The 25,311-nt window shown below is 47.5% G+C and overlaps 1 long non-coding RNA gene across 2 annotated transcripts in view; it reads left to right on the forward strand.

Annotated features, from left to right (window-relative positions):
- LOC117005065 overlaps window positions 1–25,006 on the forward strand; it is a 37,607-nt gene extending 12,601 nt beyond the window's left edge. The window contains exons 4-7 of one of the 2 annotated variants that reach the window (XR_004419760.1): window positions 19,855–20,067; window positions 20,247–20,597; window positions 22,874–22,957; window positions 24,967–25,006. This is a non-coding gene — a long non-coding RNA (uncharacterized LOC117005065). The remainder of the gene's footprint in view (window positions 1–19,854; window positions 20,068–20,246; window positions 20,598–22,873; window positions 22,958–24,966) is intronic. The other variant, XR_004419761.1, reaches the window with a different exon arrangement.
- The last annotated feature ends 305 nt before the right edge of the window (window positions 25,007–25,311 follow it).

Consider the following 25,311-nt stretch of genomic DNA (forward strand, 5'->3'; position numbering starts at 1 on the left):
TTCAGTGAGGAGCCGCGCGGCGCGCAACAAAGTAACGAATTAGTAACAGGATCATGCCATTGCGGGTTTACTGGCATGTGCTCAAATTGGAAACATTTTAACAGATTGGTGTAGCCTTTAAATGCAGCTTCAGGCTCCCTCCCCGTGCGCGGGCGGGGCCCCTGCACTCCTGCATGCCACAGACACCAGCTGGCATGGCTGGGGACTGCCCGCCGTTCGGGGCGGCTGGGTACTGCCCACGGCTGCTGGGCAGGAGCCAGGAGAGAACCGGGAGCGAGCTGATAGAGAGCGGGGACACATCTGGGACAGAGCCGGGAGAGAGCAGAGGCAGACAGCCGGCAAACAGCAGGGATACAGCTCCGACAGAGCGGGCAGAAAGCAGAGGCAGACAGCCGGCAGACAGCGGGCATACAGCTCCAACAGAGCGGGCAGAAAGCAGAGGCAGACAGCCGGCAGACAACGGGGACACAGTCGGGACAAGCCGGGAGCTGCAGCCGCGGGGAGGGAGCCGGACTGCCCGTGGGGCGGGACTGCCCGTGGGGAGGGACTGCTCGCCAGCGACTGGGATCTGGTGTGGTCCATGTCAAACTCACTCTCGCCGTTAACAACCGCCCTCAGTAATGCCTTCACCCACGGGTAGGCAAGAAGCTTTTCTCAGATTGGTTTATTGTGGTCAGAAACGCGGGTCCCAGCTTCCCCCTGGGATTGTTTGGGCATGGAGATTTAGACAAATGCCACATTTCTGACCACGATAAACCAATCAGAGAAAAGCTTCTTGCCTATGCGGCGGGTGAAGGCGTTACTGAGGATGACTGTTAACGGCGAGCGTGAGTTCAGCATGGCTCCACAGAGGAGACTAGCTTACGAGACACATTTTAAATTAAAAGCAATCAACCATGCAAAACAACATGGAAATAGAGATGCAGCCACGGAGGTTTTTTTGGGGAGTTTTTTTCCCTTCACTCTTCTCAAACCTGGGACGACAGACCTGGCGGTGCCATCTCGCTTCACTGCTCCAGTGGCTGAAACGCCTGAGGGGACAACCGGGTCCCTTAGTGTAATGAAATGCCTTTTGTTATGTAATCCTGGTAATTAGGTGTTTACAGACGCTGAGTGCAATACTCGTTAGCACGTCCTCCTGTTGAGTAAACGAAGAGCAGTTCCCAGGAGACTACAGAGACAGAACAACACCAGAGGACATGCTGAGAAGGGCGACCACACCAGATCCCAGCCGCGGACGAGCAGCCCTGAACCACAGCAATCCTGAACCACGAGAAGTCCGGGTCCCTCCCCACGGCTGCAGCTCCCGGCTTTGTCCCGGCTGTGTCCCGGTTCTCTGCTAGCTGTGTCTCACAGCTCCATCACGACACGTCCCGGCTCTCTCCCCGCGTGGCGGCCGCGGCTCCCGCGGGTCCCGGCTCGGCTCGCAGCTTGCACTTCTGAAGTGGCAAATGTCGCAACTTTGTAAATCATATAAGGCACACTGGACTATAAAGCGCACTTCCGGGTTTGGGGGGAAATTTTAGTCAAAAGGGTGCGCCTTATAGTCATGAAATTACTGTAGTTCTTTTTTTTTTTTTTTTTTTTTTTTTTATGAAAGAGCATCTTTAATTAATTAGAATTCAAATTTAAGCAAAATATTTTCATACCATTTTGTTTGTACTGAATGAAAACACGAGAGCTTTTTCTTTTCTGGCTGCAATGATGCCAGCAGAAGCAAACTAATGAGCCCCCAAAAGAGAACATTTGTACAGCTGAATGTTAGCAAGCTGCTTGTTTTTGATTGACACTGTAACAGTCATGGTGGTGGAAGGTGATCAATAATACTCCCTCTGTGACAAAGTAAATAGTATAATCCAAGAGTGATTGCCAAGAAAAATATTCAGAAACTCAGCTCAATCTGGATCAGCATCCAAGACCTCAGATCTTTCTTCAAATTGCCTTACCCTTTGGTTTCTCCAAATTTCATTCAAAAATAGGATGCTCAGTGCCTTGTTTAGAGCATTCAGGATTGCTCTGGTATATGGTAGGCAGGAAGCATGATAATAAATAAGAATAGTTTTTAGAATTAACAGCTATTAAGCTTTTAAAATATTAACTTTGGAAAAGGAGTTTTTCTCCCACTGTTTAGTTTGAGTTAGATCATTCTTCACATCAGCTTCAACCTGTTGTGTACTCAATACACAGAGCAGCTACTGTTGGTTTTCATGCTGATATATGCAGCAATGTACATAACCCAGACTATACAAAAATTTTAGAGGATGTGTCTACATGATCTTAACCCCAACAGAGAGAAACTTCCTTAGAAAGAAGTAAAGTAGAACCCCACCTGAATACAGAGGGCAATGGTTTGTCACTATTGCCAACATTGTGGGTTTTTTCTAACCAATGCAGGAGTGCTCCTGGAGTGAGAGGCTCCAAAAAGAAAAGGAGGAAAAAATATGAGCATATGCAAGGCAACTTGAAGATGAGATAGGAATACTTAGTAAGATGGATTGCATCAAAAGGGCAGAAGATAAGTAAGATTATGAAGGTATGAAGGCATGAAGGCTGCATATCCAGACCATGAAGGGCTGTAAGCAATGCTTTTTTGTGTTTTCCCCAGGTAGTAGGAGTGCTTTACATACAGCTGAAGAAATGAGATTCAATAGTTTGGAGAAGCAGAGTTTTTTTCCATTTTTATTGTGCTTTTGGAGTATTTAATGTCTCACTAGACCTAAAAAACCTTAAGGTCCCATGCTCATTTCAATTCAATTAACATATACAGGCTGTGCAAAATATATATCGATAGGGAGCCACATTTTCAGAAATAACTGCTTATCTGTGCACTTTTTAGCTCATTATAACAGGTTCATGGAATCCAACTTTCTATAAAGGCGGTTGGTGGACTAAATTACAACACAGTATCAAGAGACTTCATGAACTAGATATATTCCATTTTATTAAGCTTTCATTAGATATACTATGAGTCAGCAAAACATTCAGGCCCAGCCAACCAGAGTCCCGGTACTTACTTATCCTAAATATCGATGGCAACTATTTTTTGCCAAGGGCACCCTATAAATAAACTGTGGGTTTTGGCCCTCTCCCTGTTAAAACAGACTTGACAGAGTGTCTGTCTCACAGACATTTTGAATCTCCTTCCAGAAAGCTGCCAAACACCCAGGGACACAGCAGCATCCTTGCTTCCATACTTCCATGGACAGAACGTATCCATGCAAATTCAGCAACTCCCTAAGGCTTTCTTTTCAAGACAAAAAAGGGATTTTTAAAAAATCTGAATAAGTGAACAAGTTACTTCCCCTGTCAAATGACTAACTCTGGTTTGAGGTGAAGAAGGAGGCTTTGTCCCAAAGACATCCCACAGAGAGCAGTGATGCTCTGCCTCTTTCCCTGCACATGGCTTTGCTGTCTAAGGGACTGTCACTTAACATGCAATGGCTGGTTTGTGTTATAAACATGCTGGTGTAGCCAAAGGGTGAAAAAACGTTCCAGCTCTGATGATGCCTGTGGGAACTCAGTAGCTTTTTAGGTTTCTGCCTCTGTCAGATGCTTGAAATTAGCCCAGATTTGCGAGGTGCAGGGAAGCCTGCCAGGGAATGACAGCACATCTCCTCAGGCAAACACAAAGCAATGTCTGATGTGGGTTTTCATCCTTTTCTCCCACTGTGTCCTCCCCAGCCATGAGAAGGCCGGTTATCAACATTACAAACAGCCTCAGCATGTGTAGGTCAGGGAGATCTGAGGCCCTTCTTCCAAAATGAAGTAAAACCCTTCTAGCCTGGGGCATCAGCCCCTCAGCCAGGGGGTCAGAGCGAGCAGGGTGGCATTTTGAGGGGCAACCTTAAACCATCAGCAAGAAGGGCGTGGGTAACTGTTCTGACTGACTTTGGGGGGCAACCTTAAACCATCAGCAAGAACAGGGTGGGTAACCCTCCTGTGTGAATCTGAGGAGCCCCTGGAGTGTAGGTGTAGCAGAAGAAATTACAGGTGACCTCACCTCTGTTAATTGACAGTTTTGCTAATTACCAAAGAAGAGTAACAGCCTTGCCCTTAGTGGATTGCAGCTGTGACTAATAAAGTGTGATGATAAAAGGGGTGGGTTGGGTGCTTAGGGAGGATCTTAAGGAAGGAAGAATGCTCCAGAAAGACACAAAGAAGAATGAAACGAGGAAGGGAGCTGCTGCTGTAAAAGATCTGCTGTGAAGTCAGTCTGGGTCTGAGAGAGTTGGAGCTGGATGAAGGCCTGTGATTGTAAGTGGGAAGGAAATACTTGCAGTAGTATTCCAGCAGGAACTAGCCAGCAGCTAGAGTGTGCAGCTGGGCCCTGCAGTCCAAGCTTGCTGTAGGCAGCCAGGGTGAGTTGTTCCTGCCCCTAAGGAGAGCTCTGCTGTTAGCCCGGGAGCAGTGGGGAGAGCTGGGCCAGCCCAGAGGAGCCGCAGCGCTGGGCTGTGTGAGCCCCCTTGTCTGAGGGGCCTGAAGGCAAATGGGCATCGAGGTGTAGGTGGGGAAAAAAGGCCTTGAGTAAAGGGGTGAAAATGGTAACAAGATGGTCGTCTGAGGGGAAACAGCATTTTCAGAGGGAGCTTCCAGCCTGGCATGGGTGACTGTCCCAGCTGATTGAAGCATCTGAACCTCCAGTGACAGGAGCCCTGCAGACAAAAAGGGAGAGTGCTGGTGGCACTGCCCGGGACCTGCTGCACTTGGTGAATTCCCTATGTTTTTGTTATTTCTTTATTCTCTGAAAAGCATAATTGATAGTAAACATGATATAAACATAGCTCCAGAGGACAGCAAGGCTCTTCAGACACTTCCAAGTCTCAGGTTACTTGTTGCAAATGCACCTGAAGTGGTGATGGTGAAATGCAATTTGGTTAGAGGAAAGAACAAAAGTAGGGAATGATTCAGTGTTGGTGCAATTCCTTCAATGCCTGAGTGAGGGACTAGCTGATGCTGGTTTTTTGGAAACACAATGGCAACAGTGACAGTGGAGATCACACTTTGCTCCCATTCCTTGAGTTGTAACAACTCTAAAATTACTCTAATTTTTGCTGATATTTCTGTTTCTACATGTCCATGATAATGCCCCCATAATGAAGGGTTCAAGATACTTCCATTCTAAGTAACTATGGGACATGGTTCACCTTCGAAGTCAATAGGAAACCTGCACTCATTTCCTCACTGTACTTGATATTGCAAACATGTATAAAAACTTATTTTTAAAATGGTGCTGGTCTGCAAGGTCTAGTGAAAGGTAACCTGAAAGTTTCATTCTCAAGATACAGTCATTTCTTTGATTTAACTGTATGATAAAAGAATTAAATGCTTACCCTGTTTTTCTGGTTTGCATTCTGGACTCTTAAACATCTCTTTTATAACATGAGTTGATACAAATATGTAGATATTGCAGTTAATTCTGGCATTAGAGTGATATGTGACAATATCAGAAAAATAGCACTCAGAGTATCAACTGCTAATGCAATATGTAAAAAAAGTATTGAACATATGTACATACTACCAAATCTGTCAATCTGTGTTAATTACCAGGCAAAGTATGAAGTTCTTTAGCACTAAAAACTTTTGATACACTGTGGTCTGTGGTTAGGCACTGTAATCACTTCCTTACGAAGAGATTTGTAAATTAATGAAATAGCAATTGCTTAAATAGAGAAAGTGCATGCAGAACACTGCTTGCTTCTAAATGCACTCCCCTGGTGTTTCTTAGCTTTATTAACAAGTTGGCTGTTGTCATAGTCCACATATTTTTCAATGAAATAATCATATTTGTTTGTTATGCAATATATATAAAAAAATCAATTGAATGCATAAGCCAGTTGTTGATTTATTATAATTCTCAATTTTAAAAATGGAATATCGCTGCTGGCACAATCACCAGATGGGTGTCTGGTCCAGAGGCTTGTTAGAATAACTTTCAGATGGAGGCTGGTCAAAGCAGTGAGTCTGGAGTCAGAGGTCGGCAGCATGCATGAATGCTTGATGCTGAAAGAGAGAGGGGGCAGGGGTGTGGATGTAATTTTGTGTCTGTAATGAATGCATATGCATGCACACACACTGTTGGCATGGGCCAGGGTTTAATCAAGTGTGCTACTTTACTGAAATAATTTACAGCTATGTGGACACAGTCTGTTTGGGACATCAGTCACAATTGAAAGCAAAATCTTGGTGGCATTTGCAGCTCATCTTGTGGTATTAAGGTATCTCTGGATGAGCTTGCATCTTGGGTGCTCACATGCTCAGCATTAAGCTGTTGCCAGAATCTGGAAAAGGAAATATGACTTTCTCCAAAGCAACAAAGAGGTTTTTTGGAAATGTACAGTAATTCCACAACTATAAGGCGACCCTTTTGACTAAAATTTTCCCCGGAACCCAGAAGTGTGCCTTATAGTCCGGTGCGCCTTATCTAATGGACAGAGTTCAAAAAATTTGCCTACCCAGAGGAGAGTGCTGCGAGCCATAGGGGGAGCCGGCAGGGCCATGGCTGCCAGGTGGAGGTGGGGCGGAGCAGTGGCGGCAACGCCCCAGCCCCGTGGAGGTAGGATGGCCCGTCCAGAGGCACGCCCCGGCCCCGTGGAGGCGGAGCTGCCTGTCCAGAGGCACGCCCCAGCCCTGTGAAGGCGGAGCCGCCCGTCCAGAGGCACGCCCCGACCCCGTGGAGGTGGAGCCGCCCGTCCAGAGGCACGCCCCGGCCCCGTGGAGGCGGAGCCGCCCCTCCAGAGGCACCCGCCCGCCCCGTGCAGGCAGCACGGCCTCTACACAGGCACCCCCTGGCCCCGTGGAGGTGGCACGGAGGGGTGACGGCCATGCCCTAGCCCTACTGGGTACAGGCGGGCCTGGGGGCTTGCGGCACCGCCCCATTTTAGAGGAGCAGCAGAGACACTACCGAACGGAAGGGAAAGGGCATATAGGTTAGACAATTGGGACCTAAACATTAGCAGCATATGGTAAATATTAACAACAATTACGTTTAACTGGGTAAACATACACAAACAACAAATAATTGCAATTGTCATTTAGTAACAGAGTTGCGGGATCAATATGAACAAAGTTATGATTTTGCCAACCCAGAAGTGTGAGCCCACCTAGCCCTGGGGCGGCCCAGAACCGAGCCAGTAAACCCTGCTATCTCGCGATTCTGTTACTAATTGGCAACTTTGTGAAAGTTGCATGCCCCTGTCCAGGGATGCAGCAGTATGACTCAAAAACTCTCCCTGGCCACGCGCTCGTTCTCATTGTGCCAGCACAAGAAAAGTGGGAGCAGGCTCTGGCTTACAGTTCCCATGGGAGCCTGTTTCCCGTCTTCCACCTGCAGCTCTATTACCGTGCTGAAGAGCTGGATGGAGACCAGCTGCCCATGGCTGTTGACCTGGAGAAAAGAAGACCTCAGCACCGACTGCTCCAGGCCTAGCAGGGCAAAGACCCAAAACTGCCCAGGGCACAGATTTTTGGGGCAGTGTGCAGTGCCTGAGGGCACAGAGTCTTACACTATCAAAGTGTGGCAGGAGTGACCGAGCCAGCCTCAGCATGGTGGCGTTGGCGATCTGGAGGTCTTTGTCCTAAAGCATATGAGAGAGTGCAGAGAGGGTCATGCTGACCATCTCTCCACCCAGATCATCCAGCTGCTCCACCAGGTGTTGATAGAGGCCATGTATTCCTGTGCTCTGTTTGCAACACAAGGCTGTGCTGTGAAGCCCTAGAGGGCTGCAGCACCAACAGGGCCCTGGTCCTGAAACCCCACCCAGCTGCCTCAGGGCCCAGAGGCCTGTGCCAAAGCACTCAGGCAACTGAAGCGGGGGGCAGGAGAGCTGGGAGCAGCTGCCTCAGCTGCCGAATCCCAGGCAAGCCCAAGGGACTGTGTTCCCCGGCCCCATGCTGCCAGCGCGGCTTCAGCCACTGCCCCCTTCTCACCAGCGATGGCTCCTTTCTGAGCACCATGAGGCCTCTGAGCTGCAAGCGCTGCCTGTCCCTGCCCTCACTCGGCAGGTGTGTGGACATGACCAAGAGGGCACTGGGCCCATGCTCGCTCAAGTCCAGACAGTCCAGGAACTGAAAGGCACAGGGCAGTGAATGCGGACCCAGCCAGCAGGAGCGAGGAAGCGCCCAGGGCCGGGCCCAGGCAGCAGCACCAGGCGCGCGCATCGTGCAAGGCGACTGCGGATACAAGAGGCCAGAGAGCTGGGAGGCAGCTCAGGTGGGAAGCCCTGGCCCTCAGGCTCACCTCTACAAAGAACGCCAGGAGCGGCAGATCCCAGTGTGGCTGTTCCCGATCAAGCAGGCCGAACAGGTGTGTGGCCATGAAAGAGCACAGGGGCCTCAAGGCACGGCGCATCCCCCTGGCAGGGGGACAAAGGCACCAAGGCCTTGAGCTGGGCGAACAAACCTGTGCCAGGACTGACTCACAGAGGTGTGTGATCTTTGCCCAGCACCCTCCAAGGAGACTCAGGCCCTTGGGGAGGTGGCTGCTCCTGGGCACCCTCCTCTCCCAACCTCTTCCGGCCTGCTTGGCCGCCCCTCGGTGCCAAGGCTATCTTACCCACAACCACAGGACTGTGTGGGACACTCCGGGCACAGGGCTTCGATGCCAGTGGCGGGGAGAAGGGGGTCACCTGGCCAGCAGACCCACTGCATAGTGCTGGATGTCGGCACCGAGCCGGGTGTCCAAGACCCACTTGTTCTCCAGAGCCACCAGCTGTTTGTTGCAGCTCAGTTGGCAGAGCAGAGCCTTCATGGTCTGCACTGCAAACCTGTGTGCAGAGCAAAGACCAGGTCATGCTGGTAGCACTGGTTCTGACCACAAGAGCATGGGAAGGACAGGGCAACTAGGAACTCTTGGGGTTGCTGGGAAGGCAGTGTTTCTCCCAGCACACTGTCCAGAATGCCTCAACGTCCTGTGGCATCTGCTCTGTGGTGCTGAAAATTTGGAAGAGCAGAACCACGAACAGGTGGGGTGAATGAATGCGTATGGCCCTGTGCCACTCAGGCATGGGGACAGTCACCCACAGCACCACATTTGCCTGCAAAAGACAAAGCACCCCGAGGCAGCGCTCAGTGCCGAGGTGTCTGTGGCAGGGCCCCAGGGGAGATGCAGGGGGAGCACCCGGCCTGCTACCCCTGAACCTGCCCCTAACCGAGCTTTCAGCCCAGCCCAGGCTGGGAGCTGCAGGGCACTGGACAGAGCATGCAGACGTGACCTGGAGGGTGAGCAAAGGCCAGTTGCAGAAACTCACAGCCAGGGCAATGATGACCTCATTGTCTTCTCTGGCGAAGAAGGTGCTGAACTCAATCACAGAGAGCAGTTCTGGAAGCACCTTCTCCAATACCTTTCCCGACGAACTGATGGTTCTCCACAACAGGGCTGCAGCTCTCTGGGGCCAGAGCTGAGCATCAGTACCATGCCCCACGCAGCTGAGTGGGACTGGGTGACAGAGCCCCAGGTCCCTGAGGGGCAGGGAGGAAGCATGGCAGCAGGCTCAGGAAACAGGGGGGCCCGAGGGCCCCGGAGCTCTCTGCCTGTCTGGCAGAGCCCACTGGACAGGCTGCACAGGGTGATGGACCTACAGGTGCCTGTCACAAAATGGGGCACATCACTAGAGGCTCATCACCACCTGAACAGGGTGTTCTTCAACCAGCGTCACATGGACATTTTGCAGCCCGGTATCCACAGTTACACAGGACATCATTCTCTGGTGAATGTTCCTCACCATGGGTAGCACCTGGAGTAGGCACAGGGAGGACTTGGAATGCTGTCTATGGGAACCACTTCCCCAACTTCCCCCAAGGAGCTCTCACCTTCCCACTGCACTGTGCTGGCCCCAAAAACTAAGGGGGAACAGCAGACGTGGCTTGAGGGACCACATGATCCTGGGAGGCCTTCAGCCCTGGCCTCAGGCTGCTTACCTGCTGCTTAGATAAAACAGCCTTTGGCTGGAAATGAGCAGGAACGGCAGTCTTTGAGATTTCCCCTGTGAGGGTTGTTTGTGCTGGCCAAGCCCTCATCCCAGGCCGTGCTAGCGTTCACCCTGCCCTCAGCTGTTGCCGTAGCAGAGTGTGCTGCATGTGCAGAGGACACTGCGCTGGCACCAGGCTCTGCCTGCAGCTCGGTGGACCAGGAGTTAGGTTCGGCTGTGACCTCAGTTGCTGTGGCCATGGCATTTCTACGCCGAATGTGCAGGACGAATGTCCTGTCCACCAGCTCAGTGCTGCTCACCTCCAGCCCCTTAATGAACACGTCAGTGTTGCCTTATCTGACCGGCTTGCTCCTCTGACAGCTTGACCACAGGCTCTCACCACAAGGCAGGTCAAAGCTTTGGGCCTTCTGGAGATCTGTCCTGGGAGGCAGCTTCCCAGGGACTGGAGTGGACGTAGAAGACTACTTCATCTCTGGGGTTTCTAATATGCTCTCCAGGTCTGACTTTTCTTCAGGCAGTGTTGGAGACTTACAAGCCCTGCTCGACCCAGCACTGTGCTTGGTGCACCCCATTGGCTTTTCTTCAGTCACAGGACTGAGTGGAAAAGAGATTTGGGAGAAGCATATCCATCTCAGTACTCAAGGGGTGCTTTATTTTTTTGTATAATTAATATGCGTCATAATTGCAAGATATGAGCTGGTTTGATATAGATTAGTCAGCAGGTCTAAAGACCAGTAAATATTGATTTTTTTTTTTAATTTATTTTTGGCTTTGCTGTCTTTTTTTCTGGATGAACTTATTTCAACAGAAACAGCCATTCAATTAAAATGGTTTGAAAGGCACTTGATTGAGTCAAAACTCAAGATGAGCTCTGACAGACATGCTGGGCTGAGCATCTCTGAAACTCTTGCTCTTCTGGGTGTAGTCCCCTGTGCTTCTGCACAGCAGTCACCTCTCCCATGATTTGCACCCTGAGCCACAGGAGGTGATCTGTTTTATTGGAATGTGAGGTTCAGGTTCAGACTGGTGTTATTGAGGATGTCAAATGAGAATATAATGCTACCTTTTCTCCTTGGAACTATATAGATGTAACCAGTGAATGGAAATGTCTCTTGTTCCTGTGATTTTTAGTCATTGTCCTTAATCAAATTCTCAGAACAAAACACAGGAAAAGCCAAGCTCACAGGCAGCCTAACAACCTCTTTGACTTTAGTCTCTGGGTTCCCATAAATAGTTTACAAACTAATTGTCTTTAAAAGAGAAAACCCTGCTACTAAGGGCAAGATGTTTAATGCTTTTCTGGTAAATATGCAATTTAATCTAATAGCACTGTTCCTAGCTGTTAATATCTGTTGATGACCTGTTTGGCATGAGCTTCTGAGAGCAGCGCTGTCCTATTAATCTGCCAGAATATCTGTTAGACTCATTTTGAGAGCCATTTGGAAGAGCTTGAAGGAGATAATTGTAAACATCATAGTAGGATGCCAGGGAAGTATTACCAGGAGCATACTTGCTGTTTTTATTTCATGAACAATTGTTAAAAAGGTCATTTATGCTTTTGCATTAGAAATCATACCAAGCTAAATGACAACATTTTGCCTCCCAGTTAATTTCTGTAAAGCTGGATAAAAGTTTCAGCTGCAGACTTGAAGTTTTATCTCATTCTGTGGGTTGAAAGTGCTGAAGTATTTTCTTCCCTCCCCCCGCTAAAAAAAATTATCTTTTCCTGACTTTGTGTGTCTGCCACTCTCCATCTCCTTGGTCACTCTTTTTCAGACAATTTTGCCTTTGTACTTGATCATGCTCAATACCTACCAGATAGAGAGATTTCTCTCATCCCCTCCCCTACTTTACTGAAGTTGACTTGTTTTTAATACCTGCGAAATAATTACAGTAATTTCACGACTATAAGGCGTACCCTTTTGACGAAAATTTTCTCCCGAACCCGGAAGTGCACCTTATAGTCCGGTGCGCCTTATATGATGTACAAAGTTGCGACATTTGCCACCTTGGAAGTGTGAGCCATGGGGGGAGCCGGCAGTGCTGCGGCTACCGGGTGGGGGCGAGCCCGGGGGCCCACAGCACCGCCCCTGCCGGGTCCAGGCGGGCACGGGGACCCATGACTGCCAGGTTGAGGCAGGGCCTCGGCCAGCAACCGCGCAAGGGGAGTTGGGGGCGGAGCCTCACTGCAAAAAAAAAAGTGCGCCCTATAGTCCGGTGCGCCTTATATGATCTACAAAGTTGCAAATTTTCCGACTACTGGGGGATATGCCTTATAGTCCGGTGCACCTTATGGTCATGAAATTACTGTAGATCCTATTGTTCAAAGAGATCTTATGTTGTTGTGTACAGAGATACAGTAATTTCACGACTATAAGGTGCACCCTTTTGACTAAAATTTTGATGGAAACTCGGAAGTGCACCTTATAGTCCGGTGTGCCTTATATATGGACAAAGTTCAGAAATTTGCCGACTCCCGGAGGTGCACCTTATAATCCGGTGCACCTTACAGTCGTAAAATTACTGTAATTTTCAGAGCTTGAACTAAAACAAATGTCTAATTTAATTTTCTATTTAGGATTGCTACTACAGGGTGTTAAATTGCTGCTGCTGTAAGTTAAGCTACACCAAATGCAGTAATGAATTTAACAACCATAGATGCACTACAGTAAACCATAAGAAGTCAATTTAGGATTTTGTCTCAGAAAACATTGAGTGGTTTTATTAAAAAGCATTCACAGATCACAACTGCAAACTATCCTGTATCTATGTATGAATCCAAGAATTAGCCAAGTGTTTATGCATGAGTTTAGGGACTTATTGGCAACTGCAGGAACTAGCTCTTTTATTTCTACAGTAAAATTTCAGAGCAAAGTAGTATAAGTAAGTTCGTTTTTCTCTGAAATATTTTCCAACTGTGGAAGCCGCATGACTTCACAATATCACTTTCTCAGGTGTTTTTTTTCAGGCAATGCATACTGGAATGATCACTGTGTACATTTGTCAATGGGCCTTTTATTTAGTTTTAATTTTTTTCTAGTTTTCTCAGGCTTTGAGCAAAAGTTAGAATATGAGTATTTAACTTATTTGTTCATGGCTTCTCTGAAAATCAGTAAATAACTGAAAGGAGAAGTGTGCATTAATGGAAATTGAGAGAGTCTGTATGATCCTAAAAAGTCCACCACAAATTGAAAATTGTGGGGAAAAGCCTAGTTCTTCTCAGCAGAAGCAATATTTTAGACTTCCAGATAATTTAAATATTTTTTAGGTCAGGTTTTGTATTCACAATTCCTGTGTTTGATTATCTTGATACTTTTATATATCGTAACTCCTTTTCGGTGATCACACAGTGATTATTTAATAAATGAGCTGAAATATACTTGTAGGCACATCCAAACCATAGCCTCTATTGGTATCCATTTCACAGGGTAAGAAGGGAAAGAATATAATTTAAATAGTATGTGTCCAGAATGACACAGGGAATTTATAATTTGAGAATAAATAACAGAATTTGTGCTTTCCATTTCAAACCAAACCTTTAACATTCAGGTCTCTGATAAACTCAACAAAAGGTGAAGGACCAGTATCAGAATTTTTGCAGAAGAATCCTTATGACTGAGTATGCTTGACATTATGATTTATGTTTTTTGCACTATGCTTTTCAACTTTGTTTTGCAGAAAGGAGTAGCTCTAATGTTCTCAGGAGAGAGCTTGCAGGTGCAAATCCCATTTGTCTGTCACTCCTGTTCCTATTATCCACAACAATCACAGTTACAGCAATTTCACGATGATAAGGCGCACCCTTTTGACTAAAATTTTGGCCCGAACCTGGAAGTGCGCCTTATAGTCCGGTGCGCCTTATATAATTGACCAAGAGTCAAAATTTACCAAACCGGAAGTGTGAGCCGCAATGGGGGGGCGGTGATGCAGGAGCGCTGTGTCGCAAGGTGGGGCGGGAGTGGGCGGCTGCAGCCGGCAGGAGCTGCACCGGGAGGGAGGGAGTTGCCGCTGACCCCGACTGCCGTGTGGGGAGGGAGGGAGCCCGCACCGGCCCTGACCCTGGCCGCTGCGCAGGGAGGGAGGGAGCTTCTGCTGACCTCGACCCAGGCGCGGGGGGAAGAAGAAACCGAGTGGCGCCGGCATCGGCCCGGGAGCAGGGTGAAGAAGAAGCTGGGCGGCGCCAGCCCCGTCATGGGCCGCACAGGGAAGGAGGATGCCACCGCTGCTGGCCTGGCACAAGGTGCGTGGGGAAGGAGGGAGGGGACGTCCACCACCGGCTCCGGACCGGCGCTAACCGCATGGGGACGGAGGGAACCGCTGCCGCTGGCCCAGCGCGAATTGCGTGGGGAGGGACGGAGGGAGCCACCACCGCCGACTCTGGACCGGCGTGAGCCACGCGGGGATGGAGGGCGAGAACCGCTGGCCTGGCGTGAGCCGCGGCCACCCCAAGCCGCCCCAGACCGCGGGCAACCCTGAGCCGCCCCGAACCGCCGCGAGCCGTGGCCGCCCTGAGCTGCGCCTTGCCAGCCGGCACCATGGGCAGACGAGAGTACCGAGGCCCCTCGCACGGGGAGGGCACCTGGGGCTGCGTTTACAGTCTACGCCAATCTGTTAAAAATGTTTGCAATTTGAGCACCTGCCAGTAAACCCTTCAATTACGCGATTCCGTTACTATTTCATTACTTTGTTGCGTGCGGCACAGGTCCTCGCTGCAAAAAAATAAAGTGCGCCTTATAGTCCGATGCGCCTTATATAATGTACAAAGTTGCAAAATTTGCTGGCTTCCGGAGGTGCGCCTTATAATCCGGTGCGCCTTATGGTCGTGAAATTACTGTACTATGTTGTCAATTCTTTTAAAAGGAAAAGGTTTCGTATATTCTTTTTCTAGCAATGACTTCATAACCAATGTGAAAATCTCATTCTGTAGAGTGAGGGAACTGACCAGGAAATAAAGGTTTTTATAGCTTTCCCAAATTATACTGCTCCTGTAGGGACAGCTGAGGAAAAGTAATTTTTGCTGATAATGACAGGCCACTTTAGGCAAAAACATGGAGATTACCAGCATTCCATCAAAGTAATTATTGTAAGATCCTATGATAGCTAATCAACACGTTGACTGCAAAAATCAAGCAGGTTTTATATAGCAACAATAAGGGTAAGGTCTTGATTTCCTTCTCAGATAAAAGATTAGTTAACTACTCTGGTTTTTACTGGTGCAGGTACTGCAACAGCTTGGAGCAGCAGCAGAATGCAACAAGGTCTAAGTGAAATTTATCCAAGCCTGGGGTAGCTCTCTTCTTACTTGGGACACTTTTTAAGCTGGGCCACTTTTCTTAGGTGTAAGTCCTCAGAAGGCTCAGCTGGGGGAAAAGGCTCAGAAATCACTCAGACTTTCATATTTTCTTTTTTTTTTTTTTTTTTTAATCCCAGTGGTGACCTTTCTCTCCTCTGCCACCTTGGGCAGGTCCTGGGGCTGCCTGTGTGCTTTTGCAGCATCCTCAGGGGTGTTCAAGAGAAACAGTGTATCCTCTTCAGGTTTTGTCTTAAAATGAGAGCAGGAGGTGGATGGTTAGTGAGAGAATGTGAGTTAAGTTGAAAGATACTTCTTCATGAGTGTAAAGCTGTACATTTATTCTTAAATTGATTTCTTCCTTATCTTAGCTCCATGGATGAAACCAACTTAGCTAAAACTTTACAGAGTTTCCCATCAAGGTGTCACTTAACAGGCTGCTTTTTCAGAGAAGAGAAAAAGTTTGTCTGTCCTTTACTGTGAATGCTTGCAGAGGACAAGATGAATGTGCTTTTCATGTTCAATTATGACAGGGGAAATGGTTGGTTGCTATTTCTTGATAACTCTGCTCAGGGTTCTTCCCCACTCAGTCCTGAGATAATTGTTCACAGAAGGCAGGAGAGAGATGTAGGAATTTTGTAAATATTCACTGATGGTTGTACAGCAGTACTGAATATGTGGTGAAGTTGCTATGTTTTTTTAGGTGTTAAAAGTTACAGTAAATTCACGAATACAAGCCGCACTGAGTATAAGCCGCATCTCTGGGTGTTGGCAAATATTTCGTTTTTTGTCCATAAATAAACCGCACCCGAGTATAAGCCGCTCTGTCGTTCGCAGCGAGGACCCGCGTGCAACAAAGTTGCCAAATAGTAACAGAACGGCGGCAGGGCGGGGTTTACTGGCTCGACTCGGGCTGTGCAGGCTTGGCCCGCTCAGGGCTGCCGACGGGGCCAGGTGGCCCAGCCCAGCGCTGCCACTCGGCAGGGCCGCTGGGGGCCAACCGCCGCTGCCACTGGGCTCGGTCACCACGACCCGGCGCTGCCCCGTGGTGACAGACAGGGACGGAGCCCCCTGCTCTCGCGGCAGCGGCGGCGGGTGGGGACGGAGCCCACCGCCTCCTCCCCGAACCGCGGCAATGGCGGCGCGGGGCCCCCACCCCCTCCTCGAACCGCGGCAATGGCGGCACGGGGAACCCCCGTCTCTCCCCGGGCTACAGCAGAGGAGGGAAGGAGAGAGCTCTCCCTCCTCTCTCCCCGCCCCCTGTGCTGCCTGCAGGGAGCCAGGCTTCACCCGCGGCGCAACAGAGTAACAACTTGTAACAATCGCGAAATGCCGGCTTTGCAGCTGCTCGACTCGGCACTCTGGCTGGCACTTCTGAGGTTGTAAATGTCAGAAAATTATTCACATATTAGCCGCTCCTGAGTATTAGCCGCATTTCCGGTTTGGGAGAAAAATCTTAGTCAAATTGGTGCGGCTTGTATTCGTGAAATTACTGTAATTTCTATATGTTTTCAAATGTACAAAAAGAGATGCTCTGGTACTGCCTGCACTTTGCAGTCCTCAATTAAAAAAAAAAAAAAAATTAAAATCTGTAGGTTGCACAGTGTAACATTCTTCTTATGGAAATAATGGAACACCTGGAAGGGAGGCAAGAAGCATCCTGCAAGACAAAAAATCAAATTTCTGTATGAGAAATCTGATTTTCACTTTTTCTGGTCTATGTCTATGAATTTGCTAAACCTTGATATAATAATTAAAAAGGCAAACACTTTTAAAACCCCATGTTTTTAGCTTGCTTGCTGTGGGAGTACTGTCTGTAACTTGATGGTGTCAGAAGTGGGAGATGCTCATCATTCCTCTGTCACGTGCATGGAAGGAGATGACGCCTCAAAAACTGCTAGATCAGAACAGGGACAGGATTCCTGAGCTCTGAGCTGAGGACTGAGGTACACAGACCAGCTGAAGTTCCTCTCCCAGGCACACCTTGTGCTGGAGTTTGAGACTCCAAGCTCTGGAAGTGGCTGTGAAGTACTGCTGCAAAAGGCACACTAATTATCATTTCTTTTCATGCAAGGGTCCTATAGAGATCACCCTCACCTAAAAGCTGTTCCCATCAATATGGTCATGAGCAAAGGTGATCTTTTGTTAGCTTATATTTTTACACAGAAGTTGTACAAATCTTCATCATCAAGGCAGTATTTGGTGAAGCAGCTGTAACCTCAGTCACCACTCACCTCCTCTAAGTTGCTGTATATTTTTACAGCAACCATCAAGTGAAACAGTTGAGATGAAAATGTGGTTATGATAAAGGGCAACCCATGCCGCAGGTGAGGGAGGCAGCAGAATGTACTTGAAAGGAGGAAGGATGGTACATCAGAAAAGACTTTGTTCATACACTTTCATGATTATTTTATTTGAACTTTTTCTGAGACTGGCTGTAAGTGCTCAGTGTTTTTCACCTTTCCCTTTAATAAACACCTGAACTATGAGACTCAAATCTACTTTTTCTTCCAAATTAAAGAGAATGGACATAGGAAATGATGTAGCATATGGCATTCAATTTTCTCTAGTGTATATCTAAACTACATATGTTCATGCACAAACATGCCTACAAACTATTCTGACATGAATAATTTACAGAGTAGAATATTTTAATGTGTTTCCATTTTTTGTGCCAGATTTGTCTGAGTAGTATATGACAAAAGCTGTGATTTTTGGATAACAGTTTGGGGGAGATCAGTTGATGGTCACTCTGAGAAGAGTAGTGATGCAGACCTCAATAAGTACTGGAAAACTCCAGTATTCTCCCAAGTGCTTACAGACTGTGGGGCACAATTAAATTCAAGCACACTTTTGCTTAATGTGCTACCTAGAATCTGGAGGCCATATATCTATTTTCAAAATAATTTTGAGCACTTTAGGAGAAGTCTTTGGGACCTGCAGCTCATTTCTCTGATAAAATTGCTTTCCCAAAAAGCAACTCAGTCAAGATGTTAGGAGGACTCTATCACAAACAGTTTAATTATTACACCAAAGAGACTTGGAGGAACTGCGGCCTCCATGCAGTGTTGCAGCTGTGAGCACAGCAGAGTACAAGACATAAAACTGTGAAGGGGGAGTGGAGGGTACCAAAGTCACCTCATCTTGTGCTCTTGGGCAGTAGCAGCAAGCACAGCCCCTGGTGCTGCTTGCAGTGTCTCTGTAGCTTTTGGGTTGTCCTTGATGCTTGGCAAATTCTTCTTTGCAGCTGTGGAAGCTTTCCAAATTCTTCAACTGGCCTCTGCATTTTCCTGTCTCACTGATTCTTGTGGCTCCTTGTAACCTGTGTCTCCTCTGCTACAAGTGCTGCTACCTTCCTCTCTTTACAGCAGCCTTTACTAGCATGTCACTTTTGTGATGTTAGACCCTTTTGGGGAATGTTTTCCTTCATCATTTACATCCTGTTCATTCCTGGACTCGTGTTCTTTTTTAGTTTTGTGTGTGTGCTGGTCAAAAGATTTTTAACTTGGGCAGCATCCACTGCAGACACAGGAACTGTTTTCTGTATCACATCCTCTGAAAGCCTACAGAATGTGAAAAAAACAGACAGGAACAAAGGGGTCATTAGATGCAGAATTAGGACTTTTTTTCTCCATCTCACCAGAAGACCTGAGCCTTGTGACAGCAGATGGCAAAGTGTGAGCAACAGGGGAAATGATCAGGAATCCCTGGAAAGTTTTGCAGGGAGCTGCATGGCAAACCTGGGGACATCACTGTCAGCACACAGAGCAAGGCGATCATCTGTGCAGCCATAAAATAACCTTCACCTTTCCTGGTAGACACTGACACTGAAGCAAACAGGCTCAAACTGGGAAAGGCACATAGTAAATGTTGCAGATGAAACCATAAAAGTCTGGAAACCAATGCAGTTCATGTCTCTCATAAAATCTGTGGAGAAGAAAATGGGAAGGCAGGGACTGGCCAAAGCATCAGTGCAAATCAATCTACTTTTCACCATCTCAGGGAAAAAAAGCAGACCTGGAAGATCTGATGAGCAGATCTCCCCTCAAAGATAATGTGCTACCACATGTTAGTTGAACTTGCAAAGCAAGGTGCGGTCAAAAAAGCTTGAGTGACTTTTGGGAGTGGCAGAGGGATAGAATTTTTATTCTTTTTTTAAACTTGGTGTTTCAGCAAGCCCAGGATAATTCAGTCATCTGCTTTCTGTGAGTCTGCAGTGCTCTGTTTGGGACTGTTGTGCACACATTGGAACAGCTTTGCTGTGGTTTGTGCTACTGCCTGGGTCTGTTTTATCCAAACTTGTGGAGGAACCACTAGTAGCAATTTTGCACTGATGAAGAGGAACTATTTCCTTGGCTTTAGAGCTTTTAAGGGAATTCTTAAACTGAGTTAGAAATGATTTCTCCTGTCATGAGACAAATACCAGTTTCCCTGGGTAATTCTTCATTGGAGGCTCTCTGAACAAGTCTTCCAATGGAACTTTGAGAACTTCACAGTGACTGCCTAGAAATACATATCAGATAGTTTTGAAACTGAATTAACATGTCTTTCATGCCTGAGACTGGACTCCCTCTCTTTCTTTCTTTCTTCTGACTTTTTACTATTGCCAACATTGTGGGTTTTTTCTAACCAATGCAGGGGTGGTCCTGGAGTGAGAAGCTTCAAAAAGAAAAGAAGGAAAAAATATGAGCATATACAAGGCAACTTGAAGATGAGATTAGAATACTTAGTAAGATGGATTGCATCAGAAGGGTAGAAGATAAGTAAGATTATGAAGGCATGAAGGCTGCATATCCAGACCATGAAGAACTGTAAGCTGTTGTAACCCTATACACTGATGGTTTAAGAATGGTATGTCCCTTTAAACCTGTAACCCTTGCAAGACTGATGAACTGTCCCCTGTGACGGGATTGGCACAAAGCCAATATCCCCTCCCCCTTTCCTGACCCTTGAAATCCCCCCGAACTTTTATCTCTTCCTCTTTTCTCTTTCTCTTCTTCTCTCCCGCTCTGCCCTCATGGAAACCTAAGAATTAAACCATCCCTGAGATAAAGAGCCTCTAATCTCTCATCTGTTCTACATGATAGGACTCCAGGACAGCTCTGCAGAGTATTTGAGGAGCGGAGCAAGGCCAGGGTGTTGTATCAGGTGGCGCCTGGCCCGTGGTCTTTTTTTTATTAAAATCCACGTGAGAGGCTGTGACCCTTAAAGGGTTAAGAAGCCGATGGGTAAGCCAACTACCTTGCAGGCAAAACCTGCTTTTGTAGCAGTGTTAGCTTACGGGGGGGAAGATCGACAACTCACCGGCCCAAGGTGGGCGATCTCAGAACAGACAGACTGCAAAGCACAGCCTTCCAGCTCCTTGGCACTCGCAGAGACTCGTAAGTATATAAAGTTCCCTCCATGGGGGGAGGGTTCAGAGGTGGTTTCTGTGGTAACGAAGTGCCGGAGGAGGCTCAACACAGCGTCCGCCCTGGGGGGGAACTGTGTACGGCGGAGACGCCTGGTGGGGGTGTAGGCAGCCTAGAAACCGTTTTCTGCCGTGTGGGAAAGTACCACGCCAGCCAACCGGTATCAAACACAGGCGATACACACTCTGCGGCCAGTGCAGTCTCCGTGAAGGGGAAGAAACTGCAGACCGTCAGCTGTTTTTGCTCTCCTTCCACGTGCGGGAGATACAAACTGAACCGCAATTTTACTGTGTTTTAACTGTGCATTGTAGTGAGATTTTAGAGTAAATTGCTGTGGAAAAAATTTAAAAAGGGGCATACAGCAATCTAGTTTAAAACAGAGTATGGCTTCACAGATTAGAGAACTTTTAAAAATTGCACATGTGAATATTGCTAACAGAAAACTAGAACGGTTTGCTAAGTGGCTGTCTGTGGAAAAATCGGATCTTATCTTGGAAGATATGAATTCAGTGCTATTTTGGAATGAAATTGGAGATTTATTAACTTTAAAAGTTGAAAATGGGGATGAAAATACCTCTATATTCCTCCCAATATTTTTGCAAATTAGAAAACTCTTACTTCAAACAGAAAATAACAGCCAACCACAGCAAACTGCCTCAGATTTCACCAGTTCTTCTATCTGTCCCTCTTCATCTAATATTCTTCCTTCAAAGCAGAGTTCTGATTGCCCTGTCCCTCTAACTAAGGCTATCAACCACGTGTCTCGTACTGCTGAGGCCAAATTCAAACCTCAACATGGCTCCAGCCATGCGGCATTCAACTCTTCTTCTTCCCATAATACCCCTTGCCCCCTGGTATTATCCTCGAATCCACTCCTACCCCCATCCTGGCCCCTGGGTTTTCAGGGCTACTCCCCCCTGGTTCAGGTCTCACAACCCTATCCTCCAAACTATCAGGGCGGAAAAGAGGGAGGTGGGAGGGGAGGACCTCCCTGTGAGATAAAGCCCTCTGCACCCCTCACCCCTCAGGACACTGTCTCTGCAGAGGGACAGAATCAACAGATAACACAGCCCAGAGAAGAGGGAGGGGCAGTGCCCAGCCCTAAAACTTTTAACCTGGAAACTCAGATTCCATCTGTGGCTCCTGTCATTTATATGGGTAGGAGAAATGGCAAAAGAACATATCAGCCACTAACATATCAAGATAAAAAGGAAATTTGTAAGGTTCAAATAGAATTTGGCAGACACAGTGAAATGTTTAAAGGATTTTTAAGAACAAGATTTAGTTTCAATGAGATGGTACCCAATGATATTAAGGATTTATTCAGATGTCTATTATCCCCTTCTGAATTAGATTTATGGGAAAGCGTTTGGAAAAGATCATTAAGAGTGCTTTTGCAGGAACTTCAACAAAGCCAAAAAAGTGCAAAAGATGAGAATAGTAATGATATTACACAAGAACACCTCACCGGTGAAGGGGAACATCAATCCCCTGGTAAACAGGCACGCTTATTAACTAAGTTTGTTTTGGATAAGATCTGCCTAGCAGCAGAAAAAGCCTTCAATCAATTACCTACTGTTGAAGTTACAGGTAGTTATGTTAATATTAAACAGTTTCCTTCAGAAAGTTTCTTGCAGTTTCTGGATCGCCTCCGCACACAGGTGGAGAGACAAATATCGGAACCGATAGTACAGGCTGAAATAATAAAGGAGATAGCGCAGAGGAAAGCGAATGAATCCTGTCGCAGGGTTATTCTTAGTCTTCCCCTCAAACCACCACCTAGCTTAGCACAGATGATAGAAACCTGCACCAGAAAAGCAGAACTGTTCAGTGCACCAGAGAGGAATCCAGGATCAGCACAATCAAAGTCTGCAGCAGCTGTGACACCAGGATCAAGGAAGCAACCAGTGCCTCCACAACAGCTGCAGCATATCACCTGCTTCCAGTGCAAGAAAATAGGACACTATGCAAGGGACTGCCCATACAACCAGAAAAAGAAGACCAACAAACAAAATAACTAGGTGTACAGCGCGTACTCGCCATAAATATCATAACGTGCAAAGATATAAATACAGCGAGTTCCACATGGAAAAAAACGTCTCTCTTTAAAAGAAAGGGGGAGGACGGGACAAATGGTGTGGGGATTCAAGATAGCATAAATGTTAAATATTCAATTAGCAAGGGTTGGATGCCTTTTGGTCATCTCAACCTTAAGACTAGTAAAGGTTTTTCTTTTATGTCAACAGAGTGGACAGCGATTACAGTGGTCCTGTCTAGCACTTCACTGGACCTGACGTTGTTGCATTTCGAACTGTGCTGTGAGTATTTAGGTATGGGGGACACAGCAAACATACCCTTGGTGATGGAATTACAGTAATTTCACAAATACAAGCCGCACCAATTTGACTAAGATTTTGCTCCTAAACCGGAAATGCGGCTAATAATCAGGAGCGGCTAATATGTGAATAATTTTCTGACATTTACAACCTCAGAAGTGCCAGCCAGAGTGCCGAGCCGAGCAGCTGCAAAGTCGGCACTTTGCGATTGTTACAAATTGCTACTCTGTTGCACCGCGGGTGGAGCCTGGCTGCCTGCAGGCAGAAAGGGGGGCGGGGAGAGAGGCGGGAGAGCTCCCTCCTTCCCTCCTCTACCACAGCCCGGGGGAGAGACGGGGGAGCCCCGCGCTGCCATTGCCGCGGCTCAGGGAGGAGAGGGGGGACCTGGGCCGCCACTGCCGCAACTCTGGGAGGCAGGGGGACCCGGGCCGCCACTGCTGCGGCTCTGGGAGGCGGCGGGGGGCTCCGTCCCTGCCCGCCGCCGTGAGAGCGGGAGGGACTCCGTCCCTGCCTGCCACCACAGGGCAGCGCCGAACCGTGTTAACCGAGCCCAGCGGCAGCGGCGGCTGGCCCCCAGCAGCCCCGATGAGCGGCAGCGCCAAGCTGGGCTACCTGGCCCCTTCAGCAGCCCCTAGCGGGCCGAGCCTGCACAGCCTTAGCTGAGCCTGTAAACCCCGCCCTGCCGCCATTCTGTTACTATTTGGCAACTTTGTTGCACGCGGGTCCTCGCTGCGAACCACAGAGCGGCTTATATTCAGGTGCGGCTTATTTATGGACAAAAAACGAAATATTTGCCAACACTCAGAGATGCGGCTTATACTCAGTGCAGCTTGTATTCGTGAATTAACTGTACTTCCTATATCCAAGAAGGAAAATGTTTCATGTTTCGTTCTCTTAGCATGCTGCTCACAACCACCTTATTACCTGAATGAGGGGCAAATCCTCACCCAGGCCATTCCTGTTCCATAGGAAATCACAGCAGAAGGAAAATCACCTGAAGTCTATTGGGCAGAAGTGGTGGGAGAGGGAAAACCCTCTGTGGCATGCAATCTGACCCATGGTTCAGACCATCTCCATGTGGAGGGGGTGCTGGACACAGGGGCAGATGTGACGATCATACCCGAAAGGATGTGACCGTCACAATGGGAATTACAACCTGTGACAGGCAAAATCCAAGGTATAGGAAGTATCAAATTGGCAAAAATATCAAAAAGCATTGTGCAAATTGAGGGGCCGGATGGAAAAATAGCAAGTGTCCGTCCGTTTGTTACAAAATATAAGTGCCCCCTGTGGAGAAGAGATACCATGTCCCAGTGGGGGATGAAAATAGTAATCCTCAAAAGTCCTCAGGATTTTTAAAGACGGCCACTGAGGAGCTCCCTGCCCACAAATTGACATGGTTAGATGATTCTCCAATATGGACAGCTCAGTGGTTGATGAGTAAAGAAAAACTTAAGGCGCTGGAGGATCTTGTAGCAGAACAATTGGCAAAAGGACACATAGAAGAAACTACAAGCCCTTGGAATTCCCTGGTGTTTGTAATTAAGAAACCAGGGAAGGACAAATGGAGATTGTTGCATGATCTCCAGGAAATAAACAAAATTATAGCAGACATGGGATTACTTCAACCTGGGATGCCCTCTCCAATGATGCTTCCTCAAAATTAAAAATTGGCTGTTTTAGATATTAAGGACTGTTTCTTTCAAATCCCTTTACACCCAGCAGATTCTCCACGGTTTGCCTTCTCTGTTCTTAATATCAACAGAGAAGCCCCAATGAAACGCTACCATTGGATGGTACTCCCGCAAGGGATGAAAAGTAGTCCTTTCATATGCCAGTGGTATGTGACCTCATTGCTGTCCCCAGTGCGTTCTTAGAGAAAGGAAGCTATCATCCTACATTATGTAGATGACTTGCTTGTGTGTGCCCCTGATGACTCTATACTCCAACACACGCTTGACCTAGTGGTTAAGGTTTTAACCTCTGCTGGATTTCAATTGCAGGAGGATAAAGTCCAAAGGATGCCACCTTGGAAGTACCTGGGCTTGGAAATCACTGCAAGGACCATTGTCCCTTAGAAATTGGACATTAATTGTAATCCAAAGACCTTAGCAGATCTCCATTTCTTGTGTGGGTCTTTGAATTGGGTTAGACCCTTACTAGGCCTCGCTAATGAAGACCTAGAGCCCCTTTTCAATTTATTGAAGGGGAAGAGAGAGCTGGTTTCTCCCAGGGAACTGACCACAGAGGCAAAAGCTGCAATCAAAAAGGTACAGAAAGCTCTAGCAGAGAGACAGGCTCATCGCTACAAGCCTGAACTGCCTTTCAAATTCATAATTCTGGGAAAA

The sequence above is a fragment of the Catharus ustulatus genome, chromosome W, assembly GCF_009819885.2.
Source record: "Catharus ustulatus isolate bCatUst1 chromosome W, bCatUst1.pri.v2, whole genome shotgun sequence".
NCBI classification, from domain to species: domain Eukaryota; kingdom Metazoa; phylum Chordata; class Aves; order Passeriformes; family Turdidae; genus Catharus; species Catharus ustulatus.